The 15,695-nt window shown below is 34.3% G+C and overlaps 1 pseudogene; it reads right to left on the reverse strand.

Moving 5' to 3' along the window:
- Positions 1 to 5,248: 5,248 nt before the first annotated feature.
- LOC140513132 (distal membrane-arm assembly complex protein 1 pseudogene) lies at positions 5,249 to 5,564 on the reverse strand (annotated as a pseudogene).
- Positions 5,565 to 15,695: the final 10,131 nt, after the last annotated feature.

Raw genomic sequence — 15,695 nt, forward strand, 5'->3', positions numbered from 1 at the left:
AAATAATCAGCTCTCCTAAACCAGTATGAGGAGGCACCAGCACACCCATGTTACAAGGAAATGTTCTCTGAAGAGGACAGTATTTCTTGTTGAGGAAATCATTTGTACATATGTCAAGTTGGCTGGTCTTTGGCGCCATTCACCATGCCGTACGTGGGGGATAAAGAACAAAATAAGAATTTAAGAAACTGTGCAGGTCTGCAGGTACTAACTGGTGATCTGTTGCTCTTCCACATTTTCCTGTGTTTGCTCTCATAGACATCATCTCTTTTTGAGATCACATTAAGAGCTTGTTTGCTATGTCTGTGTTTGGGTAAGGGAGTCAGATTCTGTGCTACTTTAGAGCCCAGAATCCGTGTGCTTCCAAAGGCAATCTGAAAAATGTCTATGAGGATCATTGAATCAACTGAAACTTCAAACAAGTATGATCATCAGGAACATACTGTATTTCCTATTCTTCAAGAAAAAGGCAGGCACAAGGAGAAAATGCTACATTTGGCATGAGAAGTCCTACTTTTAGAATCTCATTTTTTTAATAATAGATGTGACATTGTTCAAGTTAATTAACTTTGGGGGTAGTCTCAGTTATCTGTAAAATTACATGATTGATCTAACTCTAGATGGCCTCTGAGGTCCCTTCCAAATCTAAATGTTTGATTCATGAGTGTATGATCTGATGATACTTCCCAGTATGGATCCAAGCTAAATTTTTTTTAGCTTTATGTGTCACTGTTCAACATTTAAGTGATTACTATATGTAAAACATGGGGTACCTAAGTGACTCTTCTTCCTGGGTTCGAATGTGGTCTCAGACACATGAGGTTGAGCAAGTCATTTAACCCTGCTTACCTCATTTTCCTCATCTACAAAATAAGTTGGAGAAGACAATGGAAAACCACTCCAATATCTCTGCCAACAAAACTCCAAATGGGGTCATGAAGAGTTGGGCATGACTGAAACTGCTGAACAACAACAACATATGTAGAACACAGTGCTACAATTGGTGCTGGAGATACAAACACAGAAAGAAAGAAACAAAACAAAACCACAAAGTTCTTTCAACAAGTTTGTCTGTCCCTGGAACATGATATTGTACCTTCATATGAAAATATAAAATTAACTCCGTAGGAACACATACACATCATCCAAGTCAGTATCAAAAAGTAAAGGAACTTAATGCATTAACTGGTTTTAAATTACAGTTCATAGACTATTATGCAAGAAACTTCACTCATCAACCAGGTCTTATTTGTCAGCTCAGTATCTATCTGAAGATCTTCAAGAATAGTCTTCCTTTTGAGGTCTAACTTCAATAACTGGTCTCAGCAATTCACATAATTTTGTCTGGTTTGAGAGTGCTTGGCACATATAATAAGTATATACTGATTAACTGATTGATATAGCACATTCTAAGACAGTTGTGTTGAGGGAATTCCTTCCTGTGATGCAGAGCATAACATATTTATGCTGACCCACTCTTTTCTTATCCTTCTAAAAGTTCACCTCACCGGGGCCACTCCATGTTCTGGAAACTTTTCCTCATTTTCTATTGTGATTGAAATAATACTGATGGAGCAAAAAGGCTGTCCATCAGTTATGGACAAAAGTAATACAGATTGTCAAAAACAGTCAAGTCTACTTTGACATGTCATTTGAGCATTTACCTTCTACCTAGATTACTTGGCCAATTCATTGGCATCATATAGAAACAATCTAAATCTTACATTCTACCAATCGAAACAGAGGTTTATATCAATATGTGTATTCAAGGGCAACCTTTTATATAGCATTCTTGAAAAAGAAAGTTGCTACTGACCTGAGGAATTGTTCTGCAATTTGAAGTAACAGAAATTTAAAGAATCTCAAGAATTCCCTTCAAGTAATGATTTTTGAATAGATATTTCAATCATTTCACAAATTCTAGAAAATTTTAATATGATACATCAAGTTTTACAACTTTGGGGATGATTGATGAGTGCTCTATGAAATCCTAAAATCCTAGAGTAGAAAATTATCTTATCTAACTCTTTCTGCCCCCCAATCAGCAAATGAAGAAACTGAGACTCCAGAAAATCCAGTGATTGTGAGGTCATAGGTTTATAAAGGGGTAGAGTTGGGCCTTGAAAATATTTTACCAGGCTTAGTGCTCTTACACTTAAATACAGAATTTAAAAAGTCCATTTGTGAGACTGATGATTTTACTTCATCAAAATGTCAAGTTTTCATTTTATTATGTACCATATTTTTAAGTGATTAAAAAAAATTAGGTGTTTTAAAATTAAGTGCACAACTGAAAATTGCATGGACATTGTATCATCTTCACAAAGTACATTTTTTTTCACACAATTGACGAATTCTATCTTAATTATACTTAGCCAGAGAGTATTACGTGTGGTACAGTGAACTATAAGAATAAAACAGCTTGTTCTCTCTACAGTTAGAAGTCTATGGTCATTAAAATATATATTAGAAAACCTTCCTCAAACAAGAATAATGATGTTGCAAGACCCTCAGTAATAATATCTTCGTGTTAGCATGTTCTTTAGGAGCGCTGGTGATTAAGTGTCCAAGAAATACTAGCAGATACATAAAGATGAACTCAACATCAAACTTTATTTTATCTTCTATTAGAACAATGTTGACTTTTTAGTTTTTTTCTTGAGGAGATAAAGATGGGAAAAAAAACTCTTTGAATTGTGTGGTATAATTACCTTTTTCCTTCAAAGATTCCTTAGGGAGAAGCATTTTAACTCTTATTTGACACTATTACTATTACAAGGTGATAGCATTTCATTTTTAAAATCCTTTGCTTTTAATGATATCTTGCTCCATTTTCTTCCTTTCCCACAGCTGTTTGCCTTCTCTGCATGAAAACCTCCCACTGACTTCAAAGGTAATGATAAATAGGGTTCTGAGAAAATATCTTGAGACTGCTTTGGTTATATCTTAATGCTGACACTGTCTGAGAAACGTACTAGTGTTACTCAATGAAAACATCAGGAAACTATACTTTTCATGTATTACGTCTGGGAAATAGGTAGGATCATTAGACCTGGAAGGAACCTTAAAGGTCATCTAGTACAACTCCATCATTTTACTAACCCAGAGAGTTAAAGTTATATGCTCCAGGCCATACATGTAGAAAGTAGAAGAGCTGGGGTTTGAACTCTACTCTGTATCTAGCGTCTAATCAAATATAAACTTCTGCACAAAGAAATGAGGAGTAGTTTAAATTTACTTTTTGTTGCCAAAATTTATAAAGTGTACAAAATGTAACATGCCACATTTCTTTATATTTTATATTCATTTTTTCTTTATAGTCACATTTCCTGTAAGTTTTGGTCTGAAACAATCAAATTGTTTAGGAGGCCACAGAATCTCAGAATTTCAGAGATGGCGGGGACTTGTCTGACCATCTAGTCATTCAACACATTCCTGAAATAAAGAATTCCCATTATAAAAAACAAAAAAATCTGGGGAGAAATTCTGGGAAGATGACTGAGTAGGTCAGAAAATTCTAACATCTCTAGGTTTCCCCCCAAAATGAGATAAAATAGCACCTCAGGGCAAACATAGAGCAGTAAAAAGAAATAAGAGCAGATGCAGAATAGTGATTCTCCTGTGACAATCTGAGAAGATCTGAATAAAAATCCCAGCATGAAGTTTGGCCCCTGTGAGAAATAAGCATCTCCAGGCTAGTTCATCTTACACAAGGTTAAATGGATTGGGAGGAACTTTTACCTCCCAGACAGTGAAAGAAGTTGTATGTCTGAAAAAGGGAAGAGTCAGGGAACCTCTCCTGATAAGAAATAACAGACATATCTGTGCTACATAGACCTGCCCTTGGGTGAGAAGGAAACAGCATGTGCCCATGCAGGTGAGTGCAAAAGCAGTGGAGCAGGGATGCTAGTGGGATGTGGGTACTTAACAGTAGGTTTAGGGTCTTTGTTTTGGTTTCAGGCCAGAGGGGAGAACTGAAGAATTATATGAGGCCAAAGGCACCATCCTCCATATCCCTGAACTAGAGGTGATTACAAAAAATAAGCTGGAATGAATTAAAGAAAAAAAGAAAAAAGAAAAACAATGAGGGCAAAGGAGAAAGAATCCAACCATAGAAAGTTACTCTGGGAATAGAGAAGACCAAGATTCATCTCCAGAGGAGGATACTGAAGCAAAGAGTAATGTTAAATGGTAACCTGACCAAAAAGAATACAGGAACAACCTTTAAAAAGACTTTAAAACTCAGTTGAGAGCTATCAAGGAAAAGTAAAAAAATAAGAACAATATAAGAAAAACAAGATTATGAAAAGAAAGCCAACCAATTAGAAAAGGAGATAAAGAATCTAACAAAAAAAAATGGCTCCTTAAAAAATGGAATTGGGCAAGGGGAAGCCAGTGAAGTCACAAGAGATCAAAACATAACAATGTAAAATATAAAGAATGAAAAAATAGAAGACAATGTGAAGTATCACACAAGAAAAACAACTGTTCTGGATCAAGAAGGGAATATGTAAGAATAATCAGACTACTTGAAAGTTATAATTAAAAGAAAAATCATATATCTATCTCTATCTCTTTATCTATCTATCTCTATATCGTTCTCTCTCTCTCTCTCTCTCTCTCTCTCTCTCTCTCTCTCTCTCTCTCTCTCTCTCTCTCTCTCTCTCTCTCTCTCCGTGTGTGTGTGTGTGTATATATATATATATATATACACACATATATATGCAGGTATATATGTATATATGTGTGTTTATTTTAAATTGTCCTAAAGCCTTAGAACAAGAGGGAAGTAGAAAAAGAAAAAAAAAATCCACCAATCACCACGTGAAAAATATCTTACTAGGAAAACCCACATGAATATCATAGTCAAATTCCAAAGCCCCTAGCTCATGGATAAAATATTACAATCAGTAAGGAAAAAATTTAAATATGTCAGTGCCACAGTTAAAATCATACAAAACCTAGCAGAAGTGACACTAAAACACTGCAGGTGTTGGAACACTAAATATCTTTTTTTTTAATTATTTTCAGAGAAATTTATTCACAATTGTGAAGGGAAGGGCATGCTTGAGTAAAAAGAGATAGGAAACCATGCTTTGTCCATTTCCCCTACAGGCATCTACAGATCTGAGGCAGAATCGCTGGGTCCTGGAATATCTGGGAGTCTTTTCCTTTGATCTTCCTGTTCTGGGTAGTCCTTTGGTGTGGCTGGGTCGTTCACTGGAATAGGTGGCTGAGTTGTCGAAGTTGCCAATTTCGTCACTGCTTCTTTGATTCTACGGGATAGGCTTTTCCTACAGGGTCCACCAATATGATTAACCCCCAGCTAGCGATACTGATGTCAACGACCATATGGAAGGTGATACCCAGGCTGGGGGCATAGCCAAGCTTCAGGGGCCGTCCCCATGTCCAGTACACGTAGCCGCCCGCCCCCAGCAGCCCTGCTCCCGATAAGAGGCGACAGCTCAGGCAACCCCGCATTAACGGGTTCTTGCCCGGAGCTGGGGCTAGGGCAGGGTCGGGGCTGGGGATGCAGGGGGCGACGAAGAAGAGCTGTCAGCCATTATTAGGTAGAGGGAGCAGAGAACAACAAATACCTTAAAGAGTAAAATAACTGGGGTTCCAGACAAAAATATAATATCCAGCAAAGCTTAGCATAATCCTGAATGAAAAAATGGATATTTAATTTTCAGGATTTTGTTTTTAAAACCCTAAACTTAATAGAAGATATAATATATAAGCTCTAAGAGAAATGCAAGGTACAAATCAAAGATTATTTACAAGAGATTCAATAATGACTATTTACTTTTTATGTGAGGAAATGCAAAATTTATATTTAAGATTGTTAAATTCATAAGAAAGATTGAGAAAGACCTGAGTATGATTTGACTTTAAAAAGTAAAACTGTTTAGGAACAGCTAAAAGGAGTAGTTATTATCTTATGCAAATGAGATAAGAGAGGAAAAACTGACCCAGACGAATGAGTTGGGAAAGGAGGACTAGTTGTTCTGCAACCTGCTTTCATCAGGAATGGGCTCAAGAGGGACAATACATACATACATATGTGTGTATACATATATATGTATGTATGTATGTATGTATGCATATATATATAGAGAGAGAAGATTATAAAATCTAAATTCAAAAAGAAATAAAATGTTAAGTGAATAGGGAGGGTGAAGAGGACAAGGGAGGGATGTTTAGAGGGGAAGGTGAGGGTTTAGAACAAAAGGAGGTATAGAAGGATGTTCAGATTAATGAAATATGAGAACAAGTGAGGGATCTTTGGGGGGCTAAGTCAAGTCATAGGAGGGCAAGTTAGCAGGTAGAGGTAAAGACGAGGAGTCAAAGGGGATAGGGAATAAGAGATACAAACAAAGATCAAGAGTAGAATTTTTAGGGAAAAGGAATAATGTGGTAATCTTGATCTCAGACAAAACTAAGGCTAAAATAGATTTAACTAAAAGAGAAAAATACGGAAACATCAATGCTGTTTTGGACTACTTAAAATAACGACACAGTTCAAGGCTGGAATATTGCTGTAGAATAGGAAATGACAAGTTGATGGACTTGGAAAAATGTGTAAATGCTTGAACTTATGAAGGAAGAAGTTATCCACCCTCAGAGAAATAAAGGACAAATAAGTAGAGTATGGTCTTACATAAATGCATTTGATTATATATGTCTATATATGAGTGTGATTATAGACATCTAAGTTTAAGTACAGATATCTAAGTACATGTATGTGTATATGTATAGGTATATATATGTGCGTATCTTTGTGTTGAATGTAAACACATATATGTATTATATCTATATATACGTGTGTGTAGTGTATGTATGTATACATATATATTCATATACACATATTCACACATACATATGTCCACATACACATATATGTATATAGAGAACATCTATATGTATGTATTATGTATGCAAGTATATGCTTAATTGTAGCCTGGTGGGAGCAGGGAGGAAGGGGAAAGAAAGAACAAAGTAAAAACTACACAGCTGAGAACAAAAAGGAAATTTAAAAGGAAGTAAAGGAAAGATGGACAGCTCTCAACACAATGCACAGTATTTATTATATAGAATTTGTTGAAGTGGAAATTTATTGTTATATATTTTGAATCCTCTCATGTTCTGCTATGTTTTTTTTCCTATTTTGTATTGTATCAATATTTAAGTTTATAATGGTTCTTTTTATTTTCTTATTGTGTATTTAAGTTTTATTATTTAAATTTAAAATTAATTAATTTTTTTCTAAAATCTGAAAGTGTTTATTCATAGCCTTTGCTTGAAGAAGTCCAAGAAAGAGGAAAAGTCTACTTTCCAAAGCACCCAGATCTATTTTGGTATAACTCTAATCATTATAAAGTTTTCATTACACCAAGCTAAGTTTGCTTCTGCAACTCCCATCCCACTGGCCCTTGTTCTCCTCCCTTGGAATCAAATAGGACAAGTCTAAGACTTTTTTTAAGGGGAGAGATTTTCAAACACTTGACTGCTACTATTTATACTTGTCTTTTTTTTTTTTTTGGTAACAGTCTTCAAGTTATCATGCCGTGATTTCAAGGCTCTTCACGATCCTTCTTGACTTTACCTGGACACTCTCCAAGTTATCCAGGTCCTTCCTAAAATGTGATATTGAATATAATCTTGGAATGTGCTTTGGCAAGATGGCAGATCAACAAAAAGAAAAGACAGAGGAATTCAAGAAAAGGCTTCATTGATCATAATGAAGGGGGAAAGATGGGCAGTAGGGAGGTACAGACTTCTGATTAGCTTCTTTGGTAGGCTTTCACACTTTGTGACCTGAATCCTTACCGCTGTTTGACTGCTCTATGTCCCTTCTGACTCCTTTTGATACCAAATGGGCTCCCTTGGTTTTTGATTGGCTCATTTTTTTCCCATTTCTATCCTGACCTGCATTTCCATACTGCTATTTCCCAGACTCCCTATTCAATCCCATATCTTCTCATGAAGATAGCACCCAAGCTTTCTTCCCATCCCGTTTCTCCTTAACTCTGAAAAAATAATCAAATTCATAATCCTGGAATAAAACCCTTTTCCAGCCTAGAAAGGGCATGTCAATTACTTCTGAAGTGATTCCACCCATTCTGTCTGTGACTTCTCTGTCGAAAACACTTCTCACAGGCCACCATTTCTTTCCTCTTGTTGTCAGCTTTCCTTACTGGAATTTAATTTCCTTGAGGGCAGGGACTATCTCGCTTTTTTTCTGTTTGTGATTTCAAGGATCAGTCTAATACTTGACAAATAGTAAGAACAGTTTCATTCATTCATTGATCTGCACATTGATTCTGTGATTCATTTATTTATTCCATATGTTATATACAGTTAGCCAGGAAGTGATCTATTAATGAAATAACTCGGTTTCATGTAAAAGACTATGGAAATAAATTTGGCAATAGTGTAAATTCCCTGTGTAGCACTCATTTTTAAATGTAACCATCCAGTGTTAGAATACATTTGAAGTGATCAGTCTTTACCTATAGGTGCATATGAGCTGTAAATAGACTTGTTTTTCCCATAAACAAACATATACATACACAAGTGAGAGGCCTCCTCAATGTGAAGTTGATACTCAGTGACTTCTGGTAACACATTAACAAAAATTATATAGCATGAAATGGTGGTAGTCATGTTGAAAACTGGGTTGATGAAGGAAGTTTCCATGCTGATGAAATCATGGATATTACAAAACTATCAACAGGAATATGACTAAGAATAATATCTTAGGTTTATACACACAGAACTGTGATAGACCTTAGAGTGTCAAGTACAACATCCTCATTTTGAAGACAGTGGCAAGTTGCAGAGCTGAAAGTCAAAGTCTTTTGAATTCCCACCACTTGTTAGCCAGGGTGACTAATATATATTTTTTCCCAATGAATTGAACAGTTGGTTGACTGAAATTATTGAAACTACACCATACTCTGTCATGATAAAAACAGAGCTTAAAAGTAGAAAAAACAATTTGAAAGAGGCTGTACCTGCCAGCATTGTGGAATTATGCAGAGATTACTGGACTTGGAGTAAGAGGACCTCAGTTTAAATTCCTCTGTCACCTTAATAATGTCACTTTCTTTTTCTGGTCAGTTGTCTACACTCTGAAACAGACCTGCACAACCTGTGGCAGGCCAAAGGATTCCTCTACATCAAAAGAATGTTTTCCTCTATATTTTTCAAGGGCTGCCTGAAACAAGTGTCCCAGGGCCATAAGTGGACTGCAAGACATAAGTTGAGTAGGTCTGCTCTAAAATGAAAGAATTAGAGCTATGAACTCCCTTCTACTTATAAATTTATAATCTCATTTTATTTGTTTTGGGTGTTCTTAATACTAGAGATTATATTGGCTTGGAAAAGAAGTGGCGATTAAAAATTTAGTGAGTAATTTTAGTTAAAGGTTAAGTATTCATTTGAAAAGGTGAAGAACGCAACAATGATGATTTTGTAGCATTTCCTTCAAGAATGATACCTGTAATTAGTAACAGTCATGTGATAACATGATTTTCATCTTCAAATTAGTTTTCAAAAAAAATGATACTAGTTTTCAGTTTTCATATTTTCAGAAAGGCCTGAAGGCCAATTAAATGACAAAGTATCATGTGCAAACCAAAGGTCGTAGGAATTAAAAGGGAGTGGTGATGTAGGATTACAACTTTTTGTTACATAGGTGTATTTTCAAAATACAGAAAATCAAGATGCTGTAATTATGGAAACTTGCATGAAAATTCAGTGTATTATAATTTGTACTTAGATTCTCTGGATAAATTTGGATGGTGGGGAAGGGACAGAAACAATGTCTTAAAGATTTATGCAAGTTTAAGACTTTGAAAATTTTAAAGTTAAATATTAATGCCAAGTATTTTGTTAATATTAATAATAATGCCATTAATATTATTCGTCTCCTAATGTTTAATGGAGCAATGCTAGAAATAGTCCTGGGAAAATACAAGTACTAATAGTAGTAGTAATAGTAGTAGTAGTAGTAGTAGTAGTAGTAGTAGTAGTAGTAGTACTGTTAACTACTATTATTATCATTGTTATGGATATTATCTTTTTGGTTGAACAAGAACTTTGTTTTAAATGTTTACGGATCATTGTTACATTCTGTTGATTGAAGTAATAGTTTTATTAGTGATAATGTTCTCATTACAATTCAGATACTAAATTTTGAAAGATATTTTGAGGTTTATATGTGTAGAGAAACAATTTGTTGTCTCTAATATTACTAGTACAAAAATAAAATAGTTATATATAGTTATAAAAGAGTATGAGAGTATATAGGATAATATAGTAAACATAGTACAATAGTATAGTGTGATATGTAATGATATAATACAATATAGTAGAGTATAATTGATGTGTTCTAATTAATTGAGATAAAAATAAAACTCTTTTCAATGATCAGTATTTTAAAAAATGTATGGAAAGTGAAGACTATATTGAGTAATAGTTCAGTGTATACCGTTATTTTGTTGTTGTTCAATTATGGACAACTTTTCAAACCCCATTTAATGCTTTTTTGGCAAAGAAAGTGATTTTCCATTTAATTCTCTGGTTCATTTTGCAGATGAGGAAACTGAGGCAAATAGAGTTAAGTGATTTGCCTAGGGTCACACAGCTTGTAAGTGTTTGTAAGCAGATTTGAGTTCAGGTTTTCCTTTCTCCAGGCTCAGGATTCTATCCACTCTTCCACCTAGCTGCCCAAAGAATTTATTAAGTATTTAGTATATGTGAAGTGCTGTGCTAAGTGCTGGGGATATAAATACATTCATTAGATAATCCTTTCTCTTAAGTAGCTGACATTTTAATAAAAATAGTACATAAAAGTTTGATTTTAGCTACAAGTCAGAGGGAAAGGTCTCATAGTACTTAGGGTGAAGCAGAAAAGCAAGTGACAATTTTTTTTTTTTAGTTAAATCAGTTTTGGTTTTCAAAATTCACTTCCATAAGTTTTAAATTTTCTCTCCCTCTTTCTCTTCCCTCCCCAAAATAGGCTCTATACATGCATTCCTATTAAACATATTTTCACATTAATCATGTTGCATAGAAAAATTATAAGGAATGGAAGAAACCATGAGGAACAAAACAAAAAAAGGAAATAGTCTGCTTCATTCTACATTCTGACTCCAAAGTTCTTTCTCTGGATGTGGACAGCATTTTCCATCATGAATCCCTCAGAATTCTTTTAGTTCCTTGCATTGCTAAAAGGGCTAAGGCCATCAGATACAATCCTTGCAGACTGTAGCTGTTACTGTGTACGATTTTCTCCTAGTTCTGGTCAATGCACTCAGCGTCAGTTCGTATAAAAGTTTCTAGGCTTTTCTAAAGTCTGCCTGTTCATCATTTCTTAAAATACAATACTATTCAATTGTACTCATATACCACAACTTGTTCAGCTATTCCCCAATTGAGGAGTATCCCCTCAATTTCTAGTTCTAGGTCATTACACAAAGAGATGCTATAAATATTTTTGTACATGTGAGTCCTTTTCCCATTTTTATAATTTCTTTGGGATACAACCCAAGAAGTGGTATTACTGGGTCAAAGGGTATGCACATTTTTATAGCCCTTTGGTCATAGTTCCAAATTGCTTTCCAGAATATTTGGATCACTCCACAACTCCACCAACAATGAATCAGTGGTTCAACTTTCTCATACCTTCTCTCTAAAGTTTATCATTTTCCTGTTTTGTCCTGTTAACCAATCTGATAGGTGTGATATGGTACTTCAAAGTTGTTTTGATTTGCATTTCTCTAATCAATAGTAATTTAGAGAATTTTTTCATATGCTATAGATAGCTTTAATTTCTTCATCTGAAAAAGTCTTGTTAATATCATTTGAACATTTATCAATTGAGGAATGATTTGTATTCTTGAAAATTTCACCCAGTTCTCTACATATTTAGAAATTAGACCTTTACCAGAGATACTGGTTGTAGAAATTCTTTCCCATTTTTTACTTCCCTCCTAATCTTGCTTGCATTGGCTTTGTTTGTGCAAAAACTCGTCAATTTAATCAATCAAAATTATCCATTTTGTATTTCATAATGTTCTCTATCTCTTGCTTGGTCATAAATTCCTCTATTCTCCATAAATCTAACAGATAAACTGTTCCTTGCTCTCCTAATTTGTTTATAGTATCAGCCTTTATATCTATATCATGTAGTCATTTAAATTTTATTTTGGAATATGGTGTCAGATATTGGTTATAGCCAGTTTCTGCCAAACTATTTTCTAGTTTTCCCAGCAGATTTCATCAAATAGTGAGTTCTTAAAAAGCTGGGATCTTTGGGTTTATCCAACAGTAGATTGCTGTAATCATTAACTACTGTATCTTGTGCACTTAACATATTCCAGTGATCTACCTCTCCATAATCTGACAAATATCATATTCTTTGCTACCCTAATTAGTTCATAGTATCAATTTTTCTATCTAAATAATGTATTCATTTGGACTTTATTCTTTGGCGTTGGTCTATGCCCAGTTTCTGCCATACTGTTATCCCATTTTCCCAGCTCCAGCTGGGAAACTTGCTGAAGTTGAGGTCTCCCACTAATATAGTTTCACTATTTCTTTCTGTAATTCCCTTAACTCCTCCTCTAAGAATTCAGATGCTATAACACTTGGTGCATATTTGTTTAGTAATGACATTACTTAATTGTTTATGGTGTCTTTTAGCACTATATAATTTCCTTTCTTGTCTCTTTTGATTAGATCTGTTTTTGGTTTTGGTTTGTCTGAGATTAGGATTGTTACCCTTCCTTTTTTTCACTTAAACTGAAGAATAATATAGTCTATCCCAGCCATTTACCTTTACCCTGTGTGTATCCCCCTGTTTGAAATGTGTATTTTGTAAACAACTTATTGTAGGATTGTAGTTTTTAATTCATTATGCTATCTGCTTTCATTTTGAGAGAGTTCATAGCATTCACATTCACAGTTATGATTATTATCTGTGTCTTTCTCTCCATCCTATCCCACCACACATTTATGCTTTTATTTCTCCCTTCCACTTCTCAAAAGAATTTTGCTTTTCCCCACTGCCTCCTTCAATCTGTCCTCTCTCCAATCAGCACCCCAACCCTTTTCTTTTCCTTGCTACTTCTTCCCTCCCTTCCTGCCCTCTCTTTTCTTTCCCCTTGACCCTCCTACTGCCTGTAGGGCAACTTATATCTTTATTCTTAACTGAGTATGTTACTTGCTTTTTGAATCAGATTCAATGAAAGTAAAGTTCAAGCAATGCTAGTCTCCCTCCTTTCCTTCACTATTTTGTAATTCTGTGCCTAATCATGTGATATAATTTACCATTTTCTGCCTCCTCCTTTCACCTTTTAAATGTCACAATAAAAATACAATTCTAAAAATTTAAAAGCCTCATTGTTCCAGGAAGGGATATAAACAGCTTGTCCTAATTGAATAGCATGTTTTGTTTTTTATTGTTTTTTCCTCTTTACCTTCTAATGGCTCTCTTGTGTCTTGCATTTAAAGATCAGATTTTCCACTGAACTTGGACTTTTTCCTCAGGAAGATCTGGAAATCTCTTATTTCACTGATGTTCCATTGCACACAATTTTTCTGTGTAAGTGTTCCTTGGTGGGATACCAAGCTCCTTTGCTTTACAGAATATCATATTTTAATCCCTCTCATATTTTAATGTGGCAGTTGCAAAGTCCTATGTGATCCTGACTGTAGTTTGACAATATTTTAATTGTTTCTTTCTGGATGCTTGCAGTATTTTCCTCTTGATTTGATAATTCTGGAATTTAGCTACAATACTTCTTGTTGTTTTCAATTTTGGATTTCCTTCAGGAGAAGAGCACTGGATTCTTTCTATGACTGTTTACCCTCTGGTTCTAGGACCATGGGGCATTTTTCCTGATGATTTCTTGAAAGATACTGTTTTGTTTTGTTTTTGTCATGGATTTTCAGTTGACCAATAATTCTTAAATTATCTCTCCATAATTTATTTATTTATTTTCCAGGTCAGTTGTTTTTCCAATAATATATTTTATGTTTTCTATTTTTTCACTCTTTTGATTTTTTGACTGATTCTTGAAGCCTCATAGAGTTATTAGCTTCTACTACCTCAATTCTAATTTTCAACAAATTATTTTGCTCACTTATGCTTTGTACCTCCTTATCCATTAGGCCAAATGTAGTTTTTAAGGAGTTGTTTACCTCAGAGAATTTTCTTGATTTTATTAATTGAATTTTTAAAAGAGTTGATCATTTTTTCTCTACCTCTCTAATTTTACTTTTAAAATCTTTGAACTCTTTCAAGAATGCTTTTTGGGCTTGGGAGCAGTTCATATTCCATTTTGAGGCTTCAGATGTGGGTTTAGTGTCAATACTGTCCTCTTCTAAAGTCATAATTTGATCTCCCCTGTTCCCATCCCGCTAAAAAGCACTGTTAGACAACGAAGCATTCATTACTAAACGTATATGCTCCAAGGGGTATAGCATACAATTCTGAGGGGATAAGTTAAGGTAGTTGCAGGAAGAAATAGACAGCAAAGCTGCACTAGTGGGGGACCTCAACTCCCCTTCCCTGAACTTGATAAATCTAACATCAAAATAAACAAGAAAAAAAGTTAAGGAGGTGAATAAAACTCTAGATAAGGTAGATATGATAGGTCTTTGGAAAAAACTGAATGTCGACAGAAAGCAATATACCTTTTTCTCAGCAGTACATGGCTTATATGCAAAAACTGACCATTTACTAGACCATAAAAACCTCACAATTCAGTTCAGAAAGGCAGAAGTAGTCAAAAAAAAAAAAACCTTCTCAGATCATAAAGTAATAAAAATTATATATAATAAAAGGCCATGGAAAGTGAAACCAAAAATTAAGTGGAAACTAAATAACCTAATGCTAAAGAATTAGTGGGTTAAACAACAAATCATAGAAACAATCAACAACTTCTTTCAAGAGAATGATAATAACGAGACAACCTACCAAATCTACTGGGATGCTGCAAAAGCAGTTCTTAGGGAAGTTTTATATCTTTGAATGCCTACATGAATAAAATAGATAATGAGGAGTTCAATGAATTGGGCATGCAGCTGAAAAAGCTAGAAAAAGAACAAATTGAAAATTCCCAAGTAAGTACCAAATTAGAAATACTGAAATTGAAGAGAGATTAATAAAATTGACATTAAGAAAGCTATTAAACTAATGAATAAAACTAAGAATTAATTTTATGACAAAAACAATGAAATTGGTAAAGCTTTGGTCAATCTGATTAAAAAAAGAAGAAAACCAAATTACCAGTATGAAAAATGAAAATGATGAACTAACCTCCAATTAAGAGGAAATGGAAACAATAATTAGAAAGTAATTTGCCCAACTGTATACTCATAAAATCCACAATATAAATGTGATGGATGATTGTTTTAAAAAATATAAGTTGTTCAGATTAATGGAAGAGGAAGTTGAATAATAAATAACCCTATCTAAGAAAAAGAAATGGAACAAGTCATCCATGCACTCCCTAGGAAAAAACTAAAAACAAATCCAGGGCCAGAATAATTTACAAGTGAATTCTATCAAACATTTAAAGAACAGTTAATTCTTAAGCTATATAGACTGTTTGGGAAAATTGGTGGAAAAGGAGTCTTACCAATTTTTTTTTTTTATGATACAGATATGGTTCTGATACCTA

Source organism: Notamacropus eugenii, chromosome 7 (genome assembly GCF_028372415.1).
Source record: "Notamacropus eugenii isolate mMacEug1 chromosome 7, mMacEug1.pri_v2, whole genome shotgun sequence".
Lineage (NCBI taxonomy): Eukaryota > Metazoa > Chordata > Mammalia > Diprotodontia > Macropodidae > Notamacropus > Notamacropus eugenii.